The sequence below is a fragment of the Dryobates pubescens genome, chromosome 21 (genome assembly GCF_014839835.1).
Source record: "Dryobates pubescens isolate bDryPub1 chromosome 21, bDryPub1.pri, whole genome shotgun sequence".
NCBI lineage: Eukaryota > Metazoa > Chordata > Aves > Piciformes > Picidae > Dryobates > Dryobates pubescens.
Window position 1 is genome coordinate 11,246,280 of NC_071632.1, and position 13,790 is coordinate 11,260,069.

Consider the following 13,790-nt stretch of genomic DNA (forward strand, 5'->3'; position numbering starts at 1 on the left):
GACTTTGAAGCCAGGTTTAGTGATTGCAATGGGCAAGCCACAAAAGCCTCAGTGCTGTGGTATGTCAGAGCATTGTGCAGTGTCAATGACAGAAAGCATCTTTCCAAGTCCAAAAAATGCCCTGCAGTCTGGTGTGCCTGACACTGGTGAAGTGATTTGAGTGCCCTCTGGCTGAGAACATTAAACTCAGCTGAAACACCAGAGATGTGCAGCCAAATGGCTAGAGTGAGACAGGCACTTGGTGCCCTTCTGTTGTGAACAGTGGTGCACTTCACTCTTAACAGAGAAGTAGAAATATGGTTATTGATGTAAACCAGAGATTTAACAAAGTTTGATTGCAGATGTGACAGTTGTTTAACAAGATTCAATGCCAAGGTACACTTCACTGTGTAGAGGACAGGGTCCAACAAAACTGTTGGACAGATACTCCCATTGAGTCATGAGGTTCAGAAAGGACTTCCCACGTGTTCTGAACTCCTTCTCAAAGGGGAGTTTAGGTGCAGCTGGATCCAGACTTAGCAGACTTGGTTTGCGTTGAAAGGACTACATGTGCACAATCAATAATTTGTATCGCTTAGCATTTCAGAATTCGGCATGCTTTGAATTACTTACTGAGAACCTGCACAAAGATTCTGTTCAACCTCAAGCAGTAACCTTGAGAGGTGTCCCTGCACAAAGGGATAGATCCTGACATGCAGCCTGCTGGTGTGCAGGAGAGCTCAGCAGGCCCTGGGCTATCCGCTGTTTATGGACTAAGGTAACTGCCTTCTAGTCATACTTACATACCCTCTACAAATGTTAGTTTCCTCTGAATTTGGCTTGAGTCAGACATTGACCTGCACTGTGGTTAGGTGAGTACACAGCTCAAATTGGGCCATGGCTATTACAGTGTTATTTTTCTCCCTCAAATCTGCATGACCAGCTGCAGCCATTACTGTCTATAACCACTGGTGACTGTCACTTGAACAGAGTTATGGAAAGTGAAGGTCAGGCTGGGGGGGGGTGGGGGGTGGAGGGAGCAAACTTCCACACCTTTAAAAGAAGCAGCTCTGTCCACTCCCGCCAGTACTTGCAAAGAAGAGTTGTTGCACTCGATGGTCTTTAAGGTCTCTTCCAACCTTAGTGATACTGTATTTCTTCTCTCTCGACATAAGGAGATAGGCTTGCCACTTGTTTTATGGTTCTGTGTGTAAAGAAGCCAGCCAGGCTCTGAATTCCTCTGTGGGATTTAGAAGGCCCTTAGAAGCTGTTTCCTATAGCTCCTAATTAAGTTTTTTTACAAATCTGACTCAACTGGTATCTTCACATGCTGTGTTCTTGACAGTGGACTAGATCATGGATGATCTGCTGTCATTGCAGCAAATGTGAAAAGACAATGTCCAGCTAAATGCTTTCCCTGTAAAAAATGGCCAGAAAGGTTCATGACTTTTTTAAACTCAACAAAGCAGAAAATAAAAACTGGCTGCTTGTCATTGCCAGTTCTTTTCTGGCTCCTCAGGAGCTGGAGACAAGCTCTGGTAATGAGCAGGACCGAGGAAATGGTCTGGCAGCAGAGGCTACCCAGGCAGGGTCCCCAGTACATAGGGCACAGTTAAGTTAAGTCTTTGTGAGGCTTGGGAGTCTGACTTACGGTGTGAGAAGGTGGCTTTACTGACTCTAAATTCAAGGTGGTTTTCAAGCAGGAGGTACATGTTAGTCTTCTCTCCAAGAGTCTGGATTCTTGTCCTTATTCCCTGGCCTATTCATTAATGCATTTTATAGTAAATTCTAATGGGATAAAATCTGAAATACTCCTTGGGTCAGGGCCAGGATCCAGACTAGAGGACTTCCAGCAAGTCATGCTCTTCCTGTCTTTGTGGATGAAAGTCCAGATTCTCTCCTGATGTTTGCATTTGCTGGAATTTTGAAGGTGAGATTCCAGGGAATGAGTGTTTGGAAATACTGCCATATACATAAATACCCACAGTAGCACAATTCTTTCTGATTCCCAATGCTAACAAAAAAGGAGACAAGCAAAACAGGTACATACCTGACATGCCTAGAAGAGAATTGAGGATAGCTGGTGTCCCATGTTAAAGTCCCCTCTTTTCGTGTCTGTGGGGACCTAGAAATACAATCAATTAATTTCTGATATCCCCAATGGCCTCCTCTCTAGGTGGTGTTAGAGTATGCCTAACACTGGCCACTTCAGGCCTGCATAAACCAGTCAAGAACAACTGTAAAAGACAAACCAACAACCAAACAAGCAGGTCCTGTTCAGGTGGCTGATTTATCTCCTGGCTGCACAGCATTCACAGTCAGACCATTTCCTAGGAGGGCAGGAGACCTGGGTTCAACTCCACCCTCAAAACAAGGTGGCACAATCACCTTTCTTCCACAGCAGGGGCAGCTGAGCAGCAGTGGGATGTTTGTATCTTGGAAGAAGCAAGGAGACTGAAGAAAGAGAATTTAGTCCAGATCTCCTTCAGGCACAGCCCAGGAAGGCTCACTTTGGTCATGGCTTGAATGTCACAATGGTTCCAGGGCTGAACCAGCTCCTAGCTGAAAAGGCAGCAGGGTAGGGAGAGAAAATGCAGTTTCCAGCCTGTGGGACTTGAAATGAAGAAACAACATACGCCTCACTGGTGAGACTCCCTGCTTCACAGCCTTCTGTGTTTGAAAGTTCATTTTCAGTTAATCTCCTCAGACTCCATTTCCTGTCTTCTCCTCTATCTGTGCCTTTGTTCACAAACTCTGAGAATAATGATTTGGAAGGGTAGGCTGTCCTCAGTAATGCAGAGACAACCATGTGCTGGTCTGTATCTGTACTCCTGTGTCTTCCAAGCATTTACTGAGGTTGGAAGTGATCCAACCAGTTCTGTAGAAACAGAGAGTCATTTAGGCGGGAAAGGGCCTCTGGATCTCATCTCATCCACCCCCTGCTCAGAGAAGGGCTTGGCATGGGTGCTAGCCAAGGTTGCTCAGGGCTTTGTCCAGCTGTGTTTGGAGAACGTCCAGGGGTGGGAATTCCAGAGCCTCTGGGCAACCTCTTTCAGTGTTTGACTACCTCCATCATGATTTTTCCCCTTCATCAATGTCAACATTTTGGTAGTGGGGCTGCAGGGATGGCAGTGAGGAGAGTGCCAGAGCTGCCCTGAGCTGCTCACCTCCAGTTCCAGCTGTCTGGGCCCACCACAGGGCACGACTGAGCTCATCCTCAAGGGAATCTGTGGCACCTCTGTGAAAATGCCTTCAAGTGGAGGGTGGTAAACACCAAGCAAAAGGAGAAGTAAGGCCAGAGCAGGAGGAGCAATGTAGAAAAAAAGACCACAGTGAGGGGTAAGGAGGAAAGAGAGAAGACCACACCTGGGCAGAGCCAAGGGGCTGCTTGAACAGGAGCTAAGAGGTGCAACCCAAAAGGAGCTGCTGCCAGTGAAGGAACCACCATGCATATGCTGGCCCCAATCTCCTGGGCCCCCCAGCAGCTCACCAAAGGAGCTGAGCATAGCGTATGGTGAGGGGCCTGAAGAGCAAACAGGGCAGGGGAGGAAGGGGCATCTGAAGGGAAGTGTGTGTTTCCTAAGGGTTGGCTGGTTGTTTTCAGGCTTCTTTGATACCAGAATCTGTAATTAATTGTTCATTAATTGTTGAATCAATTACATTCATGGAAATTCTCTGAATGAACCGGCAGTTTCTGTCCATATCTTACTGGAATTTCTCTTCATACAGCTTGTGACAATCGGTCTTTGTCCTTTGCTAGCACATAGAATTATAGGATCATAGAACAGTCCAGGCTGGAAGGGACCTCCAAAGGTCATCCAGTCCAACCTCCCCGTAGTTAGCAGGGATGTCCCCAACTAGATCAGGTTGCGCAGGGCCTCGTTGAGCTTTGCCTTAGGTATCTTTAGGGAAGGGTCCTCAACCATATAACTAAGAACAGTCTGTCTTCTCTGCACCTTCCTGTAACACAGCTGAATACAGCAAGAAATTCCTCCCCACTCTTGGTCTTCTCCAGGCTGAATCTAGCTCTCTTACCTGATTCACTGTGTGCTCCAGGACCCAACCTTTCAAGGTCCTTCAGTGGTCTCACTCCAGTAAGCTGGTATCTCTCTTGTGCTGGGGAGCTCAGCCTTGTGCACAGTACTGCAGATGAGGTCTCATGTGCTGAATGGGGAAAGATAATCACTTCTGTTGAAGTTCTTTGTAATTCAGCTCGCTCTGTGGTTGGCCATAGTCACCACAAGGTTGTGTTGTTGCCGCATGTTCATATGCTGGTGATTCGTGCTTAGCTGGGTGGTGCTTATAGACTTAAAATGAAATTTATGTGTAAATTCTTATGAATAGAGTGGAGGAACTCACCACTTTTTAAATTTCTGAGCTGCATGAGTACTTGTTTCCAAGTGTGCATTAGTGATAACCCCTAGTTGCTGTGTATTTTGTAGGCAGAAAATTGCTCTGGGATTTCTGTCCTTTCAAGAAATCCCTGCAGCCTAAAATAATTTCAATTTACAACTGCAGAGATATTGTAGAATCCTGTTATTTGAAATGGAATGTGCTGAGATATCATTTCCTGTGAATTTTCCTTCTTTCTTGAAAATGTCAGGAATTCTAGCTCATTTATTCCATTGTTTGAAATATTAAGCATACAAACATTTTGATCTTGCCTCCTGAAGAGAACTGTGGATTTATAAGGAAGACAATAATCAGAAAGAGGGATAAGCTTCAAGACTTGAGTGATAGACACTCATGTAGCTAAAGGCATAGAGCCTTTAGTAGTGAATCCAGAAGCTGAAGCTAGATCTAGGTGGCTACAGTCCCCTAGTGGGAAGAGGAGACAAAAGCCTCAGAAGGATGAACAGCAACAAAAGTAGAGGCTATGGAGTGGGAAGAAGTCCTACATACCACTTAGCAAGAGGAAATGATAACTCTGTGTGGGGTTGAGCATGATTGTGAGTCCTTTTAGCTGGGTGGCTGTATAAGGAAAATTAAGAGGGCATGCACAAAGGAGCTTGGCTTTGCAGACTAGAGGCTAGAGTGTTCATTTGGGAGGTGGGAATGGTTCCCAAACAAGATTAAGAATTTTATCTGAAACAGTCACTCAAGTAGCAAAATAATTCAGGGTAGAAGGTACAAAACCTTCCTAGTGATTCCCTGGTGCTTAGAGGAGCATTGTTGGACAGATAAGTTAGATGGCGGTGAACTGTGCAGTGGACAGTTAGCCACAGCTAACAGTATGTGTCACCATCTCCAGTGCCAACCAGAACAAAGCTAAGTGAATATCATTGGTGCTTTGTTTTGAAACAGCCCACTCATGCTGGTTGAGATAAGTGTGCTCTGGGCCTGCTAAAGCACATTGAATTCATGGGAGTGTGTCTGTCTAGAACCTCATAGGCTTGTCCAGAATGTGTTACTTAATTTTTGAGCCCACAGCACTTTTGGATGTGAACAGGATGGCAACAACATGAGCTCAGGGGTCTTTTAAGATGAAGGTAGAGGAATCTTTTCAGTCCACCTTCCATATTAGGTGACTTCAAGTATCTACATCATGGAATGACTTTCCTAAGTCAGTCAAGTATGTCCTACACCTGTTACTAATGTGTTCTGGGGCCTCACTTTAGCTTTCTTTTTTTCACAGGAAAGCTTTAACTTTAGGTGTTCCTCTGCTTGAGCAGAGGCATTGGACCAGACAATCTCCAGAACTGTTCTGTGAATCTATGAAATCTTTTATTTCCCACACCTTTTGTTGAAATGCCACTTTAGCCGTGCTTGCAAGGAAGGAAGAAATTGGGGACACAAGCCCACAGGTGAGCAGAAGTTATCAACAGTTTTTCCCCTGGGCAATTGTTCATCTGTTTGTTCCTTGTCTTGGAGATACTGCTGTTAAGAATTATAAATAAAGGCTGGAAGCATAGCCTGAACTGCAGAAGTCTGAGATGGATTTAGTTCATTTTGCTAGGAGCCTATAACACATAATATATCTTAGGGGTCCTTTAATTAATGAGCAGCTCTGCCCCTTTGCCTGCCTGCTTCTTAGATGCAGAGGTATCCCTACAGTGGAGTGTTTATCTGTGCCCATGTCCTGGGTTAACACAGCCTGCTTTCAGAAGCCCCCTTCTCCCCACAGACCCAGGAGGGAAAGTAACACAAACCCCTGAGTATGGCTGAGCTAAAAAGCTGAGATAGAGTTTTACTGGAAATGATCTAACACACAATTATCTCATCCTGTTTGCAGACAAGTGCAGCAAAATGCAGAAGCAGTAGAAGAAGCCAGCGATAAAAATGGTTCCCTCCATCCAGGCCTGGCCTGCAGCCAGCCCAGCAGAAAAGCCACATGCCCCAAACCTGGGAACTGGAAGCAGCAACTGGAACTGGAAGCCCCCCATGGTACAGTCTGAACTTCAAGCCCCATGGTGCTGTGCTCCAGCCAGCACTTTCACTTTGAAGCTGGTATGGAATATCATCAGCAGATTCAACTCAACCCATGACATCCTAGTTATGTGTCCACTGCCTGCATTTTTATCTGTAAACATGAATGTGTGTACTTGGTGTGTCTGAGATCTTGCAAGTGGATCCTTTAATTCCTTTGACTTTAGTTATCTGTTGGCTGATGTTGGCCATTTGCACTTCATGATGGTGTGTGTTTGGGATGGAGGTGCATGTCTTGTGTGTGAATGTATGTGGAGTTTCTTAAAAGAGTGAAATATAGTTGCCTGCAAGACTGGCACAGCACTCTGTACTTTTGACCAGTTAGAAGCTCCCTTTCGTAATACATATGTGTATTTAAACAGAGTTATATGGTTGCCTTACCACTTGCATAAGACCCTTATGAGCTGCCAGAAGATGCAGTTACTGTGACAGCTTGTTTGCAGTCTGTAATCCTGTAACAGCCTGCCAACCTGCACAGCTCTGCTCTTTAGCTGAGGGCTGTTAGCCTGTCTAGGAAGAAAATCAGCTTTTCTTAAAGACACAGTTTGGAGTTGCTTCAGCTGTTAGCTGAGGCCTCAAGCTATAATTTGTTAACTGTCAGGTAGAGAGCTTCTGTTGTACTTAATGTTATTACTGTTTTGGTTACAGGCTAGATTTCAATTTAAACAAGTTATTTCTGCATCAAAACTCTTAATTGTTCAATAATTTAATGCTAGGGAAAAGTGTTAATTGTCTGCTTTTGAATTCAAGGAAAGTCAGTGAGGCAGGCAGCTGTAGCAATGCTCAATTCTGTGGATGAGGGCTGGATCAAGGGTGCAAGGGGGTTCCTGGAGCCAGGAACAACTGAAAAAAAGCAAGAAGCCCCTGTACCAGCAACTGTGGGAGATTTAAATGGCCCTAGGGAGCTCTGTGAGCAGGAGCACTGCAAACAGGGATGGAGAGGGCACAGCACTTCGTAGAGCAGTTTGCACAGGAGGGCACATGAGAGGGGCTGTGTACCCTGCTTATAGCCCACAGCCTAAGGAAATACTCTACATCTCTGCCATAATGGTGGACACTTGCCTCAGACTTAAAACCAGTGTTTCTGCAGACAAAGCCCTGATGCTTTCACACAGGTAGAATTGGTAAGAAAGGAGACTTCAGTACAGATGGTAGGTTGCAGTGAGTGCCCAGACTCTTCTCCTGGGGAAAAGGTAATTATCTACAAAAGGTGTGCACAAATTGATCTGTTGTGTCAGGTAGCTGAGTTGCAGGAAAAAGTTAAAAGGCTGCAAAATATTAGAAGGGCCAAGATGGAGATAGGTAAGTGCTCCTGTGGCAGACCCCACAGAGAATGAGGCACCTTGAACCCTGGTGACCCACAAACCCAGGACTCTACTTCAGTTCCCAACCTCAAGCATTACAACCAAAACCAGATAGGAAGCTTTAACAGCTTCCACAAGCAAGGTCTGTATGGAGAAGCTGCACCAACAGCACACAGTGGACACCACAAGAAGAAACCACATGTGCTCATCTGCTGGTCTGATAGGAGTCATGAGAAGTATACTGCCTTCTGGGAGCTAAGATCCAGGACACTGCTGAGTGGGTGTCCCAGCTTGTCAAGAGCACAACCTTTTATCCATTGCTACGCTTTTATGTGGGCACAAATGACACTGTGAGCCAGACTGTGGGCCAAATCAAGAATTCAAAGCCTGAGGGTGCCAGAATCTGAGAGTGTCCAAGTTATCTGTTACTCCATGTTGCCAATCACAGCAGAGTGCAACCAGAAATAGTTGTATAATGCAACTCAATTTGTGGCTGGTGCCTTTGTGAGTGCTTTGGCTTTTATGACAGCGTGACATTCATAGCCTACTAGATAGGGAAGGAATCCACCTGTCTAGTAGAGGCAAGGGAATCTCTGGCAGCAAGCTGGTCAACTTGGCAGAGTCCAAAATAGCAGCAGTCACTAACTGGGGAAGTAAGCCAGGCCAATCAGAACAGCAACAAATGTTCCTTAGGTGCTTCCCAAGATGAGAACCCAAAGACCAGCCACCTTGAGTGTATGTATACCAGTGCATGCAGCCTGGGGAACAAGCGGGAAAGAACTGGAGCTCTGTGCCCAGTCAGAAAGTTCAGAGGAATAACTGAAACCTGGTGTGACAACTCACATAACTGGAGGGCCATGATGGATGGCTATAGGCCATAATGACAAGCATGGAAGAATAGGGGGAGTCATGCTCTGTGTTAAGGAGAACTTTGAATTCTTAAAGTCTGCTGTGGGGGGAGGTTGTAGAAGCCATATCAAATGCCTCTAGGCCAAGACCAGAGGGGTTGTCTCTAAGAGGGATTTTACATTAGACATCTGCTGCTGATCTCCAAACCAAGACAATGAGATTAATGAAGTACTGTTTGGATCTCTTAAACAAGCTTCAGGTCAACAGAACCTGGTTCTCATGGTTGACTTTATCTACTTAGATATTGTTGGAAGAACAGTACAACAGCTCACATCAAGCTCCATCAAGTTCCTGGAACATATAGAGGACTACTTGCACGTGCATGTGTTAGATGTGCCAACCAGGAATAAGGGACTGCTGGACTTGCTACTCACAAGCCAAGAAAACCTGCTTTGTAATACCTTTTTTTGGAGATAGCCTTGGCTGCAGGGATCACAATATTGTGGAGTTTGGGACCTTACTGAGCATACCAGAGGTCAGTACTAAGAATTTAGAATCTAGAATTCTTCTAGATTTTAGAAGAACAAACTTCAGCTCACTGAGAGTTCAGATGGGAGAGATTCTATGAGAAGCTTCCATGGAGAATAAAGGACCTAACATGTGCTGGGAGTTGATTTCAACACTCTCCTGGAAGCACAAAGCCAGTTCATCTCCTTTTAAGGTAAGGGAAGCAGGCAGACCAAGAGTAGGCTTAACTTCTGAGTCTGCTCAAAGCCAAAAGAGAAGTGTACCAGAGAGGCAAAACCAGACAAATATGCATTGAGAAATACAAGGTCATTGCTAGAGCATGCAGATATGCAGTTAGAAGAGCAAAAGCTTGGCTTGAATTGAAATTGGCCAGATAGAGGAAAGGATTCCACAAGTACTACAGAACAAGCAGAAACAGAAGGAAAATACTGGGCCACTGTTGAATGGGAGACATGAATTAGTCACCAGCAGTGCTGGAAAGACAGAGGTTCTCCATACTTTGTCTTTACCAGCACTGTGGGGCCTCAGACTTTGAGAACAAAAGTTGAGGTTGATATAAGCACAGATCCACCATCAATGAAGGAAGAGTTGATATATAAACTTGTACAAGAGTTTGACCCCTACAAATCAATTTCCCCTCACATTATCTACCTGAAGGTCTTAATCTGAGGCTGATGTCATTGTGAGGCCACTCTCCATAATCTTTGAGAAGCTGGGGAGACTGGGGGACATCCCAGAAGGCTGAAAGGCAGCGAATGAGAAGAATCAGAAATAATCACCTCAGGGATGTGGTGGATTCCCCAACACTGGACATGTTTAACATTCAGCTGGAGAGTGTGCTGGGCCATCTTGTCTAGACTGTGCTTTTACCCAAAATACATTGGAGCAGATGATCCTGGAGATCCCTTCCAACCTGGCATTCTGGAACCCTGGCATTTTGAAATTCTGCAATTCCCGAATGCTGGCATTCTATCACTCTAGTGTTCTGGCATTCTGACCTTCTGGTGTTCAGGTATTCTGGCACTGTGGCATTCTGGTGCTCTGGCACTCTCATATTCTATGATGTTTTTGGAAAATGCTTGTTGGTGTTTACTGTAAAGGCTACACATGGCTTTGCTCAGTGGATCAAGGCTAATTCCACTATTTCATCTCTGTATTTATTTTTTAAGTGTAGCTATGCACAATTGTGGTTTGTTTTTTCTAAAGATGCGTAGTCCAGACACCCCACTTTAAGGCATAAAATTAGATGCTATTACTCAATAGTAGAATTGCCAGGGAAACATTTTGAAATAGCTAAATGCAATACCATGAATTGGGAACAGAGAAAGCTGGGGATTTTGACAGGGTGTGGTATTACTTTCCGAGAAGCTGTGATTCTGAAGAGGAAACTGGTAGATAGCAGTTTATTTCAGATCTCAAATGTGTGGGAAAAAGTGTTAATGACATCCTGGCTATACCAAAAAGAATATTGAGTATATAGGGGGGATAATTCTACTGCCTTCATCTGGATTTGCCTAACTTTGACTACTGGAATTGATCTGACTTCCCCAATACAGGCCTTTAGTCTGTTATCCCTGAAGAACAAAGCTGGCTGGCTAGTATAGACTACATGCCTAATATTTAGGTTGCTCAGGTTAAATAGACTAGACTAGACTAGACTAGAATTAACCAGGTTGGAAAAGACCTTTGAGATCATCGAGTCCAACCTATCATCCAACACCATGTAATTAACTAAACCATAGCACCAAGTGCCCGATCCAGCCTCTTACTAAACACCTCCAGTTATGGTGATTCCACCACCTCCCTGGGCAGCCCATTCCAATGGCCAATCACTCCCCTGGTGCAGCTTGAGACTGTGTCCTCTTTTTCTGTTGGTGGTTGCCTGGGAGAAGAGACCAACCCCCACCTGGCTACAACCTCCTTTCAGGTAGTTGTGGACAGCAATGAGATCTCCTCTGAGCCTCCTCTTCATGATGAGGTGGTCAGATTGGTCTAACTCAAGTTGAAAATAATGGCCACAGTTGTGCAGGATTCATTTGAATATTCTTCCCAATACCTAACCAATACCTCAAAATATGGCTTAGCATTTATTGGTTTCAGAGGGTAATTGTGAAAATATAATGGAGGTCACATAGTGAGTTCCTCACTCACGTGATGAACACACATTCTGCTCTGCTGGGGAATGTTAATGGTACCAGTACAGACAGGAATGCTCTTTAGATGGGTAAAATATTGGGATTTTTGAGTCAGCTTCAGACTAACCAACTTGTGCATCAGTCTGGTAATGACATAAATGGGTTACCTTAGTTAAAGAAATCACTAAGTAACTTTCAGTAACCTCAGCAGTCCTAAAAGTGAGTGACTGAGATTTGCAGGTAGGAAATGTAGAGCAGAATCTGAGCTTTTCAGAGTAGGTTACAAAGCTCTTCAGTTGCAGAATAAAGCATTTGTGCTCAGCACAGTGCTTTGTTGCTGTCTTTGTTGGATCCTATGACCATGGAAAACGTAACCCTGTATGTATTCCCCGGCCCATCCAAAACTGTCTTTCCATTACCAAGTCAAATAAGGAGAAAGATGAGTTTGAATAGTTGGGATGAAAACAGATGAGGGAGAAATAAAAAGGCATCTAGCAGAGGCTTCTGAACTTGATCCCTTCCAGAGGTTCTACTGTTTGTTTTGCTTTCAAGAGGGTAGAAGTTTTCAGAAGGAAAGCTCAGTAATGCTTTTCATGTCCTGGTGGACTCAGGAATATTTTGTGACTGTCTTTTGACAAGGCTTTTTGTGCTTGTGTGTTTAAACATTCTTGCTTGATAAAAACAGTGCAGCTGTGGAATCAAACATGAAGCTCAGTTTTTAAGAGTATGGAGTGTTTGTGCTAAGTTTTCACAAGTAGTGCCTTCAACAAGTAGATTGGGCTTTAAACACTAGTCCAGATTTGCTGATATTAAGAGCAAACCAAATGAAGCTGCTATTTTAAAGATGGTCTTTTAAATCATATTCTTAAGAGCATAAAAATGTTTACGGGCTATTTCACAGCAAGGATATCTCCAATTTATTGTTTTACTAACTGTAATCAGATAAGACAGAGATTTTTACTCTTGTCCTGGTTTAAAACCTGATTTTATCAAGAATTTACTGCTTCAGGGAAGTAGTTTTGAACTTTAGCCAGGGTCACAAATACTGTGACTCACTGGCTCTTTTCCTATGGAAGGCGTTAACATCTTCACCACACTGCAGTGTGCGTATTCGAATATGAAACCTCTCAGAATCCTATATAAGTGACTCCCAAAGACCCAGCCTGTCAGTACACCCTACCGGGATAAGGTAAGACTTACACAGCTCACTGGATAACTCTAGAGATGCCAAAGATACATTTTATGTTGTAATCAGGAAGTGCTTATTTTTCTAGGGTATGCTGTTAAAGTGCTAGCATAGGAGTAATGCTTAAAAGTGCCTTTGTAATAAGAGTGTGTGTTAGGCATTGCAGCTTTGGGTTTGCAATGATATTAACCTATGAAACACAGAGACTAGACATTTTGAAGGACTAAAAGAAAACAATTTTAATAGCATTTTAGAGTTTGAATTGTTGGTAAAATAGAATTTACTCTTAGAAAGCTTCTGTTCTCCTTGGTTTTGCTAGGTGGCCTTTTAGCTTTTTCTGTCTTAGCTAAAGGAACTGAGAAGTCAGTTTTTCAACGTGTGAATGTGAGCAGTTGCTTTTAATTTCACATTTCAAAGCAAAGCTCCCAGTAATGGTAGCTATGAATGATGTGTAGGGCTGTGAAACAGACTCATCTCTGCTTTGCTGCCATCAGTCAACAACTGATAAGGGCTCTTTGGCACCTACTGTGGTACCACCGAGAGGAGAATCTGTCACCACTGCCAAGAGTCCCCCCCAATCCCTTTCCACATGAATCTTTTCCTCTTTGTGGGTTGAATCAAGTCTAGGAGGACTGAAGGGTGCTGAGATGGGCATCCTGATGAGTTTCAATTAATCCAATTGAACAGATTTTTCTCTCACAAGTTGCCTTCCCAGCATTAAGCGGGGTAAATCAGCTAAAATCAGCTTTAAATTCTTCTGTTTCATTGAAAAAGTTTGTGGAGTCACTTCACAGCAAATTACTCTCCCTGTGAAACTGCAAATGGGCAGAAAGGGCAGTTACTGGCATGGCTGTAGTGGCACTCCATGCAGACTCTGCATTGTCAGGAGGACAGAAGTCTTGTAGCTTTTGGTGGCTTTGAGCACGGCTGGTGGGGCTTAATCTGGGAGGACAGAGCAAGCTGATTTAGACTAAAGCTAGGCAGCCTTGGAGTCCAGCAAAGCTGAACTCCGAATACAGTTTTCCTTTCCAGGCACATTTCCAGGGTCTGGAAGAAGCACCTCTTGTTCCTTCAGCTACTTGATTGCCTGTTGCCGGTTTGTGTGGTCTGATTTTAGCTGGTAATTTGCAGAGTGAGTCTGGGAGATCTGCCTTGTGAACAGATACAGAGGTTTATGAATGAAGAGTTTGGGGAGTTAGCCAGGGATTTCCTTGTAAAAGTAGGGGAACTAGAAAAATACTGCACAGCTCTGGTCACCTGTGGGGAATGCCTTTGCTTATTATGGCCAAAAATTGATCATTAAGATTAATCAAGCTTGGAACAAGTCTTTGTGTTTGTGGGAAGGTCAACTTTTAACTTATTTGGGGATTTAACCCACACACC